Below are 16,000 nucleotides of genomic sequence, written 5' to 3'. Positions count from 1 at the left end.
GCCTCGCAAAAGTGGCTGAGTGAAATCTATAATATTTCACTCAGTCACTTTCAGGCCAATGCTGCGTCAAAACCCTTGAAACAGGCGTAGGTCTTGACGCAGCATTGTAAAGATGGAGCACCCCCCCAGCCTTGCTGGAGCTGCGTCGCGCTTGCGACACAACTCCAGCAATGCGCCACCTTTACGGCACAGATGCGCCACGCATCCGTGCCGTTTTTGCCCCATGGTGCGCCGCATTGTAAATGCGGCGCCCCATGGGTGGCGGAGCAGCGGCGCAAAATAACTGGCGCATCCCTGGGGATGCGCCAGTTATCCTAAATCTGCCCCTCAATCTCCTTAGTGCACAACAAAATGGGGAAACAGGTATGTAACCTAAGAAGCACCTTGGATGCCAAACAAAACTGTGGTTCACTTTCCAGAATAGTTTAATTTATATGTACACCCTATACAATATTTACACAGCTGTACAAACAATGGGATATTTACAAGAATTGGGCATACCACAAAGAAATCTAATTAACAAAAACCACTGCTTGGCAAAATTTGTGGTCTACCCGTTTCAAATCCCATTATTCTTGGGATTCTCCTCAGGACCAAAAACTATTCCAAAATAATTCAAAAGTTCTTATTATAAATGAATCAGGAAATCGAAAATCTTTAGTAGTTCTAGGGTTCTTGGATTGTTGCACATGACATTCTAATATGCGATGGTGTCAGAGTCCTTCATGCGCCAGCCGGCGCCCTGGTCCAATCCTTAATTAATTAATCCGGTCAAGTTCCATTCCACTAGAACAAGAAAAGTTCCCTTCCAAGTCAATCTTGGAAGGGAACTTTACAGGCCCAGGCATACACTGTGCACTTTACTAGGGACTTACCAGTAAATCAAATATGCTAATCATGTATAACTAATCATATCAAAATGTATACAGAAAGAAGATGCACTTTAGCACTGATCAGCAGTGGTAAAGTGCCCACAAAAGCCAAAAGGTTTGGGGAGAAGCCTGTGAAAAGGGCCAATTCCAGCAGCCCCCTTATCAGTATATAATGCCAGCAAAGGCCATAGGGCATCAGCCTTAATGGGAATAGTTACCTTTCATGCCAGGGTGTCCCTGTTTTCCCCTTCCTTTGGAGTATTTCCACTGCTCGGCCGGGCTGGCCAGTGTGAAACATTGGATGAAGGGATGTCTCCCCCCTCCACACTTGGAACTCTTGTGTTTGAATGTGCAATGGTGGGGGGAACAGAAAGTTCTAGCATGCCCCAATTTTGGGTCCAGCTGATTTTAGCACAAAGCCTCCTCACTGCGGAGCGGGCTTGGGCTGAAAAGATCGATAGGTGATGGCAGCTTGCAGTGTGTGTAGAGGCGTGGACTGCGTGGACGACATCCACTGCATCCACAAATCAGAGTCCACCTCCCCCCATGGCTTATCCGGATTCAGATGTACCCTCGCCCGGAACTCCATGCCATAGCTAAGCCAACCAAAACACCCAAAATGCACCTGGGCCTTTTGAATGAGGTCCATATATCTAAATATGGCTATCACCCTGTCGCTGTATTTCTTGCAATATATGCTAGCATATATCAAGGAAGCGGATGCCCAGTTCTCCATGTTTATTGGTACCCTGAGTCTACTAGTCAGCTCCCATTCCTCCTCATAATTTTATTTTTTCCTTTTCCATTGCTTTGAGAGCAGTGGGGTGATGCTTCTCTGCCTCAGAGGAGGAGCTGGCCCTGAGCTCTATGTTTTAGCAGTGCACCTTTCACACGTATGATATAATAAAAAATATTTCACCTATTTGTCCTTAGGTTGTCAAAATATAGCCATTTGCAAAACAGGCATAAATAGTTCATAAGAAAAATCATATTTTTGAACATTGTGGGGCAGATATGCAAACACTACATGCAGCACAGGTAACTTTCTCCATGTGTTAGCGCACTTTAAGCTGCCATGCACCAATGCATACACCCTTGCTCCAAGGGCGTTACTTTTATGGGAGAATTTGCGACTTCTACCATCTGAACAAAATATTGAGCTTTTTTGGAATATAACTTCAAGTATGAGTCCTTTAGCAACTGTTTAAAAAAATTATCCCCTTTGATCATCAAAAACAAAATATGAGTGAAATATGAAATGTAGTTAAGCAAATTGAACATGATATTTGATAAAGATAAACATGTCTAATTATGAGGCTAATTTTTCTTTGCATTTCTCTCCATGACTACCTGGAGTATACAACAAGCCTTATGATGTCTTAGGGTTTTTTCAACCAGCTTAGAATGTATCCATTCATTACAAATGCAGTAAAGTACTCACAGCTCTAAAGGATAAGTATTTTGACAGCCATAAGAAGTTATGAAAATACTATAGTGGCCAAAGTCACAGGTCAGGTCTCTTTATGAGTTCATGGAACTCAGAGGAGACTTGACTATGCTTTTAATGTACTTTTAAGGATACAATCATCTATAGAAGAACATTGGAATGTTGAGATCTCAATTAGAGATAAATAAGTTGCACATGCCAATAATGACCTTAAAAAATCATATCCACACATTCTAATATTTGTCCTTTTCTTTCTCCCCTTTCATTTTATGATATTTCTATTAGCATTATAGCTCTGCTGGCTTGGTGTACACCAGTTGTAAAAGGTCCTCATCCTCATAATAGGCCCTGGGTTTTGATCCTGTAACTCAGGTTCAGGGCCTTTGGCAACCTTCAGCAGGCTATAATGTTACCTATTAAGTTGCTCTTCCTACTTCCTCACCCCCACAAGAGAACAAGAGAACTCACAAGTTCTCCTAAAGTGAAAGTAGTTCTTTTCTTCCTGTTTTGCTTTGAATCCTGAAACTCATGGATTGGGATTTTCGATTGTAAAAGCAGGACTACATATTCCAGTATTCAAAATGAAGAATAGACTAGGATTAATTGCAAACACCTAAGAACAATATGAGAGCTCTGCCACCAATCAAAAGAGTGGCTCGATTATTTGACAGCCTCTCTGTATTCTACTCATTGATGTTTCACTTTGGGTTTGAATGAAGCACTCGCAGTTTGAGGGCATCAGTTATACTAGAAAGTTGACCCTTGGCACTTTTGAGAGGTTGGGTGTGAACCGGCTTCAGACAGTGGGAGGACCTTGAGAGGCAGCAGGAGGCCACATGCAAAGGCAGTCAAACAAGACATTGTGAGTGCATCTAAATTATTGCACCGTCACAGAGTGAAGTGATTGGGCTATCTCCTCCTCATGGAAGAAGGAAATTAGGGGCCCAGAAAATCAAGTCAACAAGTAATTTGGGGCTACAGTTACATCAATAATTGCTTGCAATTACCTATTACAAACAATTAGTGGCATCATTTCTGTACCACAGGTGAGTTCTGAGGTTAGATCATGCTTGCAGTAATAAAATAAAGAACAGAGGCCGTATTACACAAGTTGCCCCGGTGGTGCAAGAAGCACTTGCGTCCACTTTGCACACCCCCTGGGGCACTTTTGTATTACAAAGGGGCTGTAGACGCTTCTGAGTCCCCTTCTGTAATACTGAAAGTGCTGGCCCACGTTCAGTGCCAGCGCTTCCTCAAGAGGTCGTTCCCACATTTGCATGGGGGCATGGCCCCATGCAAATGAGGGAATCCCATTGTCTCTGCGCCCGCGCCATATTACAGATGCATGCAACACCATCAATTGATAGACAGAATGTTGCACAATGGCAAAATATTCACCCCCAGTCACAGATCTGGGTTTAATCCATCTTTATTTTGCTCACCACACCACCCCAGTTCAGACATGGCCATATGCAAATCAATCTTGACCCTGTGCCTCAGGAGAACAGTCCAGCCCGAACTGCCAAGTCATGTCTTCCTTGGACCAGAATCAAGCATCCTCGGACCGGTTTCTTGCTATCAGCCATCATCAGCCAGGATATTACAGATGCAGGCACAGAGGCAAAGAAGCTCTCAGGAGGTGCACTGATAGTGCCCCACCTACAGGGGCCAGCCATATTATAGATGCAGCACATTATCCTTGATAGGGCCAGGTGAACCTTTTTTAAGGGTCGCCTGGCACAATGAAGGAAAATGGACCCTATCATGATGAATGTACTGCCCCCAAGGCAGCTGCAAACTCGTGCTGCCCTGGGGGCAGGACATTCATGTGAAAAACTGAATGGCCGCTTTGAAGCCGCTCCGTGTTTTCACAGTGCAGGCATCAACCCGCCTGCACTTTGAAGGGGGGAATAGAGATACCCTTCAGTTGGGTGCAGCAACTGAATGCACCCGCCTGCAAGGGGATGTCTGGAGGTGTCCATGGGACCCCGTTTTCCCCCAGAGGGCTGCCATCAGGCAGGGCACTGACACTGTCCAACATTTTAGGTGGCGCACTGTCTATGCTCATCCTGAGAGCTTCTTTGCCTCTGCTCCCACGTCTGTAATATGGCGTGGGCGCAGAGGCTAAGAGTACCCTCAGTGCCTGGGGCCACACCCCATGCAAATGAGGGAACACCCTCTCGAGGAAGCGCTGATGCTGTCTGTGCATCAGGCCTGTCAGTATTACAGAAGGGGATCCACAAGTATTTGTAGCACCTTTTGTAATACCAAAGTGCCCCGGGGCGCACAAAGCAGGCGGAAATATCCAATGCTCCCCCGGGGCACTTGTATAATACGGCCCCAGGTGGGGCACTGTCAGTGCTTCCCCTGGTTGTAGCCCTCTGATGAGGGGAATGGGGGTCCCATGGATGCCCCAGACATCCCCTTGCAGACGGGTGCAGTCTGCAAGGAGATCTCTAATCCCCTTTAAAAGTGCCGACACGTTGCCGCTTGCACAGTTAAACATGGAGCATCTTTGAAGAAGATGCCTTGTTTTTCACCTGAATGCGCTGCCCCCAGGGTGTCGCAAGTTAACGGCTACGCTGGGGGCAGAGCATTCACCATAATGCTGTGCATTTTCCAGGATTGCGCTGGGCGCACCTTTTGAAATCTCTGTTCAATGATGACTATATTTACAGCTGCGTGGCACAGATAAAAATGCAGTTAATTTACAAAACATCATCTGGTCATATTTGATAACACATCTGCAACACACTATTTGTGTTTTCAGGGTCATACATGTGAAGCATTATGACCAGGTATTTTGCCAAATTGCCATAATAGAATATCGAAGACTGAACAATATCGGAAAACTGAAAATTATTGTTTAATAAAGTGTGTACCGTTTCTTACACCTTTGACTGACATACGCTCCTACGCTTTAACCCTTTGCGTGCTGGTGACAGAACCACCACGGATGCGCTGTGCTAATGACGGAGTAGTCCCGTCACGGCCCGGCTGCCGCGCCTGCGCGGTATCAATTCCGCGCCTGCACTGAGCGTTCTATTGAGCGGGCGGGGCCGTGACAGGACCACTCCGTCAGAAGCACAGCGTGCCCGTGGCTCGTGACGGAGTGGTTCTGTCACAAGCATGGCGGCGCCGCGCGTCCCCCCTAACCCCAGCGCCGCGGCGGGTTAAGAAACACACATACAGGGGCTAATTTGAAGAACAATATGGCATCCATATAAAAATGGTAATGAAATCTGTAAAACGCCAACCTTACAGTGTAAGTGTTCAAGTCTAATGTATGGATCAAAACAAGATTGGTTTTTGTCATGTACTTTGCTATTTTTACACTTCATCAGAAAAGGAAACAGCCATTTTCCCCATGAGCTATATCTATTAGCTAGATAAGTGAAGGATTCCACTAATCTGAAAGGCCCGTTAGCAAAAGGCGCACTCCTGGCGGGGCTCCAGGTTTGCAGTGCCCTTTTCTGATTTGTTGCACTGCTGCTAGTTTGCACTGAGACATGCGCAGCCTTCTAGGTGCGAAAATGTGATTTAGCATTGCACCACAGCAGGATGGCTCTCGAGTGGTATGTTGCATGACTGCCTCTTCGCAGCATACCCTCATGCACGATTGTGGCCTCGCAGACAATAACTGTTGTGGACCTTTGTTAATTGTTACACATTCTATGCGGTTAAGAATCTCACAAGGTTGCTCACGCCATTTATTCCGTTTGCGGCTATTTTCATTTAGTAGTAGTATGCCACGCGGTTCTAAGTCACTATGGGGCATATTAGCAAGAACCTCGTTAAAATTATCACCATTTTAGCGGCAGGAAACTGCAGTTAAAACAGTGATAATGGGCTTGCTAATATGCGTTATAGAATTCCAATAGAAGCCCAGGTTAGATGTGCAGGACATCTAACCTGGGCTTCTATTGGAATTCTATAACGCATATTAGCAAGCCCATTATCGCCGTTTTAGCAGCAGTTTCCTGCCGCTAAAACAGCGATAATTTTAACGAGGTTCTTGCTAATATGCGCCTATATTTTTCGTGACTTTTGTAGGTATGGGGTGACGCAATGCCTTTTAGCTCTGCGCTACCAGAGGCTGTTGGTAGAATACTATGCTTGCAAAAGTTCATTGGCGCTATACTTTGCATCGAGCTGCATCAAATGAAATCTCAGCCCAAAATGTAGTGTAGGAGGGCTTCTTTTCTGTTGCTAAAGAAGGAAGCTTATTCTGGATCCTAAGCACTTAACAGTTATAATTACGCTTCCACCAAAGTCATCATATTTATACGTGTTTGCAAAGCAGAAGAAATGTTCATCCTCTTCTATTTCTCGCAGATGGAAGAGAGTTTTAATTACTCCGCTTACAATAAGCAAGCAATTAAGGTTGCCAGTGGATTTTGGAGCACTAATCATTTTGTTGCATGATTGGCTCTTTCCTCAGACAGAGGTCATAGTATACAAAGCAAAGTCACATTCATTAGTTAATCAGAGCTATGAGACAAGCGACTTTCCTGTAACAATATTGACACTGATGAGGATCAACCCCTCCTCACTTTTCACCGGGGTCTTGATCTGGACAGGACAATCACATACCTTTTCTATTAAATCTCATGTAAGTTGCGTTCATTCAAAGAATATTTCAAACATTTATGGTATTCATAAATAACACCTCATTATGACTGTCTATGACGGCCATCTGGCTACTAGTGCACAAAGAACTGAAAAAAATCTTTGTCCTAGATTCCCAGTTGCCCAGTCCCAACTGGGCGCGCACTGTACTCTGCTCAAGGCTTTTTCTCGATCAAGGTCTAAACTTCGAAGTGCCTCCCCAGACGTCTGGGAACCATTAGCGAAGACTAAGAGCAGAAGAAAAAGGGTCTTACCGCTGTACAGTTAATGTATTAACTTTAGGGGTTCACCCAGAAAGATTAGTGTTATTATTGCCTGAAGGCCACCCACCTCAAAGAATATTCTATTTGCTTTCAATGGTTTTCAGCAGACTGGTTCTAGGATTTGTGTGTTGTAGAACCATGTAGCAATTTAGGTTGAAATAAAAAATCCCTTCCTAAATTGACAACGAAAATTGACCTTTTGGATTTATAATTGGCTTTTGGTTTTGATTGTGTCATTTTTATTTTTTCACTCTTGCACTCAATGTCTGCACCTTAAGTCTGTGGGGAGCTTGGAGCTTGATCTAGATGTCCGCTCTACTCTCACGGATGTTGAAATGAAGGACCTCTGCAAGGAGTGGGATTTTGAAGTTAGTTTGAATGTCGGGGTGGTGCGGGAGGTGAAAAAGCCCCCACACCCAGGTGAGAGGCCCCTAATGGGAGGAGAGAGAGGCAGCGACTTTCAGTGCCAGCGAGGACTTGAGTCTAGTGATGATGATGACAGTGGTTCTGAAGTGCTTAGGGGAGGTAACTATAAGGTCCACATCTGAAAAGACCTGGTTCATAGTTATTTGGTGGAGGTGACATTGATAAGTGGTTTGCTACATATAAGGTGGCTTTGCATCTGCACAGAGTACCAGAGAAGAACTAGGGTGTTAATGCATGGAAGATCATGCCCACTGGTGGGAGGGACACTGTTGGCTGATTTGCAGCTGACCAGGTTAGGAATGCCCCGTGAAATTGTCCCTCATGCAAAATTTTAGTTTGACCCCAGAACAATATTGTCAGAAGTTCGAGGATGCCCAGATATAGTCACATCAAACTTGTGAGGAATTTGGAGACTTGTCCGGTAAGCACTGGGTAGCTAAGTGAAGAGCAGTAAAGTAAAGGATTATCATTGGCTATATAATTTGACTATGTGAGACCACAGCTTGAGGTATTGCTTAACAGAGTTGTGAAAGCACCTGATAGAGTCTAAGCTCACTACTCCTAGGGAACTTGGATTAGAAGCAGACCTCTGGCTCAGCACCAGAGTTCCAAGAAGGTGCTTGGGGGCTTAAGGGGAAGAATTCCCATACCAATTCCGAGGAAAAGAAGCAGGCTTTAGTGTGAAGATACCTATGGTGCGATATTACCATGCCAGGAACTATTAATGTATAGAGAGGGCATAAGAATGTAGACTCAGTGTGTCCTATGATGTACCCTACAGCTGAGCAGGTCCTGGGGGCTGCCAGTGTAGGATTGGGGGAAGAATGTGGCTCATTCGGAACTGTAGGATGGACAGGGGTTACCAAAGTGTTGCTTTGATGGAAGGAAATGGAACTCATTGTCCACATGACAGAAAACACTCAGAAATAAAAAGGAAGTGGCCTTCCACCCTATCAATGGGAAATTGGAGGAGGCTTTGTGAGAGACAGGAGACAAAATAACTACATTCAGATGTCATTTGGTATCTATAGAGAAGATCATTCCCAAGGTACTCCATTGTGTGGTGAATGCTGACAATCAGGTCAGTCACCATCTTGTGTTCCTCGCAATCAGGTCAGTCACCATCTTGTGTTCCTGGATCTCTGGTCCTAAGAAGGTAGCTTGTACTCCTGCCATACCACTAGACCATCTGCTTTAAAGGATCTAGAGTGTACTATCTGGAGAACGATAGTGATCATGACCATGCAGAGATGTCAGGATTGCCTGATGTGTGCAGTTGAGCACACAGTCTATCGCAGCAACAGAGGCTCAGGTTTCTGCCAAGAAGAGAGGGGCAAGTGATGTGGGAAACAAGCCCCCTGGTGCTGGAGAAGTCCATCCCTGAGTGGGAGGACCCAGTGCCTACAGGGAAGGTGTTACCTTCTCTGGTTGACCAACCTCAGCTGGCAGATTAGCAAACTGCACGAAGACCATCCCAGGCAGAGTACAGCAAAGCACAGAGAGGGTGCCCCACACTCTAGGGTCTTCAGCATCGGACTGACCCTGAAAAATGGAGATACCTCCGGAGAACACCATGATCATTGGTAGGATGGCCTACTGTATATTGAGCCTAAGGTCCCTGACCCTGGACCAATCAGAGTGTGGGTGGTTCAAAGTGCCACTGGGACATCCTTCTGGAGCTGATTCAGGACATCTCCTTGGCAGGATCTCTGAAGCAGGCCAAAATCTTGATGTGCCTGTTCACCCATTTTTTACTGGTCCCAAAGGTAAATGCCTTCTGTCTGCCTTATCAGACCAATGGCAAGTCAGGAGAGAAGCAGAGAGCTTCCCTCTAGAATTTTCCTGTAGTAGAGACCCCCTTTGAATGGGTAAGGGTGAACATTTTTGGGCCCCTTAACTCTATAAGACACCCCAAGGGAACAGGTTACCTGGTGTTGGTGGACCCTGCCACCTAGAACACTGAGGCCATGCCTCTCTGGACAGTAAATGTGCCCTTGATGGTCAGGTCACTGATGGGAATCTTTACCTGAGTGGGGTTTCCCCAGAAGGTAGTGTTTTAGAGGGGGACTACTTTTATGTCAGCGTATGTTAAGCTCATGTGGGATACATTTTGGGTTACCTACAAGTTCTCCATACCCTACAATCCAGACCAATGGACTTATTGAATTGTTCAATAAGATCCTCAATCTCATGATTTTGGGCCTCTCCAAACCCTTGATAAGTAAGAGGGACATCTAATTTCTATGCATACTGTTTGCCTACAGGTAGGTCCCTCAGGAGAGTGTTAGCTATAGCCCATTTGAATTTCTGTTTAGCCACCCTATGAGAGGAACTCTCCATCTTCAATCAATCAATCAGTGGTTTGTAGAGCACGCTACTCACCAGTAGGGGTTTAAAGGTCCTGGGGGTAAGCAGCTCTGGGTCAGTCAAAGAGCCAGGTCTTGACATCCTTCTTGAAGGTGTGGAGGGTTGGGGAGCATCTGATGTTGATCGGGAGCTCGTTCCAGGTTTTGGCTGAGATGTAGGAGAAAGCTCTTCTCCGGATCTGCTTCTGCGGATGTGGGGGACCTCTGCCAGGGCGAGGTCGGCGGAGCAGAGGTTTCCCTTGGTTACGTGGAAACATACTCGGTCGTAGGTATTTGGGTCCGATGTTGTTGAGGGTTTTCTAGGCGTGGGTGAGGACTTTGAAGGTGACCCTCTTCTCGACGGGGAGCCAGTGGATGCTTCGTAGGTGGTGGGTCATGTGTTTGTGGCACAGTGTCCCTAGGATGAGCCTGGCTTCAGCATTCTGTATGGTTTGGAGCTTGCGTAGAAGAGTTTTGTTGATTCCGGCGTAGAAGCACTGCCGTAGTCCAGTCTGCTGGTAATGACTGCGTGGGTGACAGTCTTTCTGCAGTTGGGGGGATCCATTTGAAGATCTTACGGAGGATGCGGAGGCAGTTGAAACTGGTGGAGGCAACGGCGTTGATCTGGCGGTGCATGGTGAGGGAGGAGTCGAGGGTTATGCAGAGGTTCCGAGCATGGTCTGTTAAGGTTGGTGGGCTTCAGAGTTGAGCTTGAGGCAGCTGTCCTTCATCCAGGCTGCTACGTTTCCCTTCCTTCCTGGAAGCTGAGTCTGGTGATTTCTGGGTTCTTGGTGAGGGAGAGGATGAGTTGGGTGTCGTCAGCGTAGGATACAATGCTGAGCCCGTGCTGTCTGACGATGGCGGCAATGGTGGCCATGTAGATGTTGAAGAGCTTCGGGCTTAGTGAGTGCCTTGGGGTACACTGCAGATGATGTTGGTGGGGTCGGAGAGGAAGGGGAGGAGTCGGATCCTCTGGGATCTGCCGGAGAGGAAGGTTTGGAGCCAGTCAAGGGCGGTTCCCTTTATTCCTGCGTTGTGGAGTCTGGCAGCTAGTGTGCTATGTGCGACGGTGTCGAAGGCAGCGTAGAGGTCTAGGAGGATCAGGGCTGCGGTGTGTCCCTGATCTAGCAGCATGCGGATGTTGTCGATGGCTGAGAGGAGGGTGGTCTTGGTGCTGTGGTTATGGTGGAAGCCAGACAGGGAAGTATCTAGGATGCAGTTTCCTTCAATGAAGGAGGTCAGATGGGCGTTCACAAGTCTTTCTTGACTTTGGCTGCGAAGGGAGGAGATAGATGGGCCGGTAGTTCTTCAGGTCAGTAGGGCTGGCAGTTTGTTTCTTGAGGAGGGGTTTCACCTCTGCGTGCTTCCAGTCATCTGGGCAGATGCCGGATATGAGGAAGGAGTTGATTGTTTGTCCTAGTTCGGGTGCGATGACAGTGGCAGCCCTGTGGAATATGTGAGGGGGCAGGGGTCCGTTGGGGCTCCTGAGTGCGTCTTCTTCATGCTTGAGGAGAGTAGCTTGACGGTTGCGGGGGCGCAGGAGGTGATGATCGGATTCTCGGCAGTGGTGGGTGGTGTGGTGCTGTTTTCTGGTGGCTCACTGAAGTTGTCGTAGAGGGCCTTGATCTTCAGGTGGAAGTAGGAGCTGAGTTTGTCATAGAGATCCTGCGAGGGTGTGATGTCAGTGAATTCGCATGTGGGTTTTGCGAACTGCTGAATGACGTTGAACAGTTCCTTGACGTTGGATGTGTTGGTCTTGACTTTGTCTCTGATGAAAGTCCTTTTGGTGCCCCTTATACCCTGGTGGTTAACCTTCAGTGCGCTCTTGTGGTGTTCCATGCTTCCGTTGTCTTCTGGTTCCTCCAGGTTTTCTCCAGGTGTCTGCAGGAGCGTCTGACTTCTTGGAGTTTGGTGGTGAACCAGGCGGCCCTCAGTGGGCATAGATTGGAGGTGCAGCGGAGAGGTGCTAGCTTGTTGGTGCAGCAGGAGACCCAGCAGTGGAATTCCCTGGCTACGGAGTTGGTGTCGGTCGTAGTCTTGTGGGTGTCTTGGAGGAGGGCCGTGTTCAGGTGCCCCTAGGTGATCTTACTCCAGTTCTGTCACGGGGGGCAGTCCTGGGTGCGGTGGTGGTGTTGAAAGTGAAATGGACGCAGTGGTGGTCCGTCCAGAGGTGCTGGGTGGTGTGGCTGAAGTGAGTGTTTGATCTTCCTGCGAACTTGAGGTCGAGGGTGTGGCCCGCTCTGTGGATGGGAGTACTGACAAGTTGTTTCAGTCCTAGGATGGCTCTTGTGAAAAAAAGGTGAGATGAAGCTCCCAAGAAGCCTTCACAGGATGTAGATAACTACATGTTAGCCCTCACATCCAAAATGGGGAACTACATGAAAAAGGTTAATCTCAACTAGGGGTGGGCGATAAATTCTGCTCTGCTGGCGGAGTTGATGGATTTTTGACTACAGAGTTCTAACAAATTCTGCTGTCCGACATGTGACAGAGTTTTTCCTTGTGCCCAGCTCACCAACAGGAAGTTGGTGAGCACACATGAGATTTGTCATCTACTAGCACAATTTTCAGTCCCTAGGAGGGCAACCAGTGGGATTTCTCCACCACGGGTAGTCGCGGGCAATCGCAAACATTAGCAGTCAGAAAGCTGCAGTTTGAGTAGAATATGTACTTGAGTGGAAGCAAAATCAACACAAGAAGCATGGCCCTCTGGCAAGCATTTGGTGCAGTTGGCACTGTTATTTTTAGTGTGGAACGAGCGCCCAGTGCTAAAAATGAACGTGATAATTGTGATGTGCCTAATTCTACCCATTCGCAGAACATCTTATAACTCCATGGAATTCGGCAGAGTGAAACTCTGTGAGTTCTATCCACTCCTAATCTAATCTCTGAACTCACCCCGGAGGAGTTCCAGCAATGGGACAACTAGAAGGCCACTTTGGTAGAGAACCCTGGGCTCACCAACTGGTGCATCCACTTTATTGATACTAGGACAGTATTCATGTCAGGCAGAGAATTTACAGGCTGTCAGATAAGGTAAAGACCAGCATCAAGCATGAAGTTTTCAAGATACTGGACTTGGAAGTGATTGAGCACTCCAGTAGTTCCTGTCCCAGGCCAGTGGCACTGGTACCGAAGGCTACTTCGTCAGGAGACACCACAGAACTGAAGTGCTGTGTGGACTACAGGGGGTTCCATCCATTCACCAGGACTGAGGCACACCTCTGATCTCAAGATGATGAGCTCATTGACAAGTTAGGGGCTGCTAAAGTCTTGAGTATCTCTGTCCTGAGACAGGATATTGGCAGATCACCACGAACGAGTGTGCAAAAGAGAGGTCAGCGTTATCCACTCATGGGCGGCATTTCCAGATCAGGTAATGCCCTTTAGTTTAAATAAGTCCCCAGGCACGTAATAGAGATGTTCAACCTGGTCCTGGTTGAGTTGGAAGAGATCAATACTGCATATCTAGATGACATTGCTATCGACAGATCCAGATGGAAAAAAACTCCTAGCCAACCGGCAGGAAGTTTTTCAGGCCTTGCAGTAGGTCTGATTATCAAGTCCAGTAAGTTCTAGATGAGAGTTCAGTGTTTTTTTTGGGCCACAACAATTGCCAATTGACACACGCGGTATCTCCAGCCACAGATCTAGACCATTATGGGCTGAAGCCCGGTGTATGCGCTAGGGAAGCTTCAATTCGGGCTTCTAGGGAGGCCAAAAATCATTCGGACAGATTTTTAGATGACAAGGGGCTTTCATACATTGGGTTCTTCCTTAAAGATGAGGAATCACTGGCTGCGCTTTGATGTGCACCCGGGCTGCAGCACGGCGCGGACTTAGATGGACTGCCATCATGGACTTGAGCTGAGCTTGAACTTGAACTTGTAATTTGGCTGCAGTAGTTGCAGTCGTTGTTGCAGTAGTTTTTGTAAAGTCTGAGCCAGAGTCTGGTGCAGAAAGTTTTCCAGCGCCGATGGGGTGAATTCTTAGTGAGTCAATAGAAGTGTCCTGGATCCTGATGGCATTCTACTGGAAAGGCCTGTGTGGCTGGTGATTCTCAGGTGAAACCTGAGCCTCAGGCTCAGGCAAGCACAAGCGAGGACTTTCAGAAAGTGATCTTTTGATATGACTGGCGCTGTGGGAGGAAAGCTGGTCGTGGACCTGGGCTTCCGCATCGCACTGCAATGTCGTGGTAGAGGCAGGGCCAATTTGAGAGGCAGCCTTACTGAAAAACTCACTGATCCGTGCTTGTGACAGTTGGCCACCTGGGTATGATGCTTTGTCTTGCAGTAACGGTGACTGTTATGGCGCAATTCTTTCAGTACTGTGCAAGAAGACAAGTACCCACCTATGTCTATGCCCTAGGGGCCTACAAGTCCTTTCTCAATCTCATTTGATGTTTCTTCATGTAAAACAAGACTCAATTGCAACAGCTCTGTTATGGCAATCCCAGAAAATGGAACTACAGATCGACTTAATTCAAGCTTTGGCTTCAACATTGTCTGACCTGGGCTCCAGGCTAAATTCTCTCGAAAGGTCCGTAGGGCCTTCGGATAGCTCGAACTCTTCTTCCTGCTGTCCATTAATTAACAAACTTTCATCTCTTCCAGAAATTCTGGGCTCGCTCTTGGACAGCGTGAAGCTCAATACCAACAACAAAGGGAAACCAAACCCTACTAAAGCGGCTCAAACTGGTTCTCCCTCTGAAGAGTCCTTGTGCCTAGCAACATTGGATTCTTTATCATCAGCAAGAAGAGCTATTCCCCCCCCTGGAATCAGACCTCAAAAATGTGACTTTCTCGCTGTACCTGTCATTGGCTACTGGCTCTAGTGATCCCAAAGCTGGATTGATGACCACTATCATCAGCAGTCTAATGACAATCCCATTAGCGATTTCGCAGTCTGATCTCATTGACTCAGCCCCTTTAAATGTTGCCCACCTGCCCTCTAATCTCCCCACGAAACCACTATTGTCTAAGAGGGAGAGAAAGAAACTTAAAAACCAAACAAAAAACGTCTTGCAAAACGGAGATCGGGGCTTGACAGGACAGGGGCCACTAGTATGCTAGCCACTGAAGCGAGGGGGCTCTCCCTTTACCCCATTTTTAACCTGGCCTCAATGTTCAAAATGAAAACCCCTGAGACTAGAATGACTCTCACTGACAATAACGACTCCACCAATAACCTCCAGTCACTAACACAGGAAGCGCCTACGAGGCCCCTCACCTGCCTCCAGATTCACTGAACTATACTCTACAATCACAAAGCATTGATCTTTGTCAACAAAAATCAAGGGGATAGCCTCTCAAGGCCAAAGCCTGGGCAGGCAAGGCAGCATAGCTCAGCCCCTAAGGGAAGTCCCAAACACATGGAATGGCCCAAACAAGTGCTCAGAAAATGCAAAACAATCCACTGTCGTTTTCCAAATTACAACAGACAGTGTACTGACGGGCCCTTCTTCATGGTACTCGTCAGGTGACCCGACCAAAACTCTTCTCGACTACCCTATACAAATGCAGAGGCCTTCTCAGTCTCAATCGATACATGCCCCAAGAGGGCAAAGTCAATTGGTGGGGAATCATCGTCTATCTGAAGTTACACCCCAACATCTTAAGGTCCCTTTGCCTCCGCCTGAAATAGCTGGGAGACAGAAATACCAAAGTCCGGAAAAGGATGCAGAACTTGTTTTTTTTGTTCTCACTTTGCACACAAGGACCCGCACGACATCCTTAAGAGAAACAACCTCCTCCGCCTAGTCAAGCATGTCCTGGCGCTTTCTGGGGTTACTTCTCTGATCTTACATCAGTCAAGTTTGCCTCAATACTGGGCAAATGGGCTTCGGAAGCAACTGTTACAACGTGGTCACGAGAATTCCCAAGGGATTCAATTTTTGAGGAAGCCAGCCTCTTTGAAGACAGGGGTATAGAACTTTTGGTCCCGCCACAACAAAAATATTCCCACGTTCTTCTTCAGGATGATCAAGTGAGGCCGTACATCAGCGTACTGAAGGGGACT

This window comes from Lissotriton helveticus, chromosome 5_1 (assembly GCF_964261635.1).
Source record: "Lissotriton helveticus chromosome 5_1, aLisHel1.1, whole genome shotgun sequence".
Taxonomy (NCBI): Eukaryota; Metazoa; Chordata; class Amphibia; order Caudata; family Salamandridae; genus Lissotriton; species Lissotriton helveticus.
The sequence above is the reverse complement of the archived record's forward strand: the minus strand, read 5'-3'. Positions refer to the sequence as shown.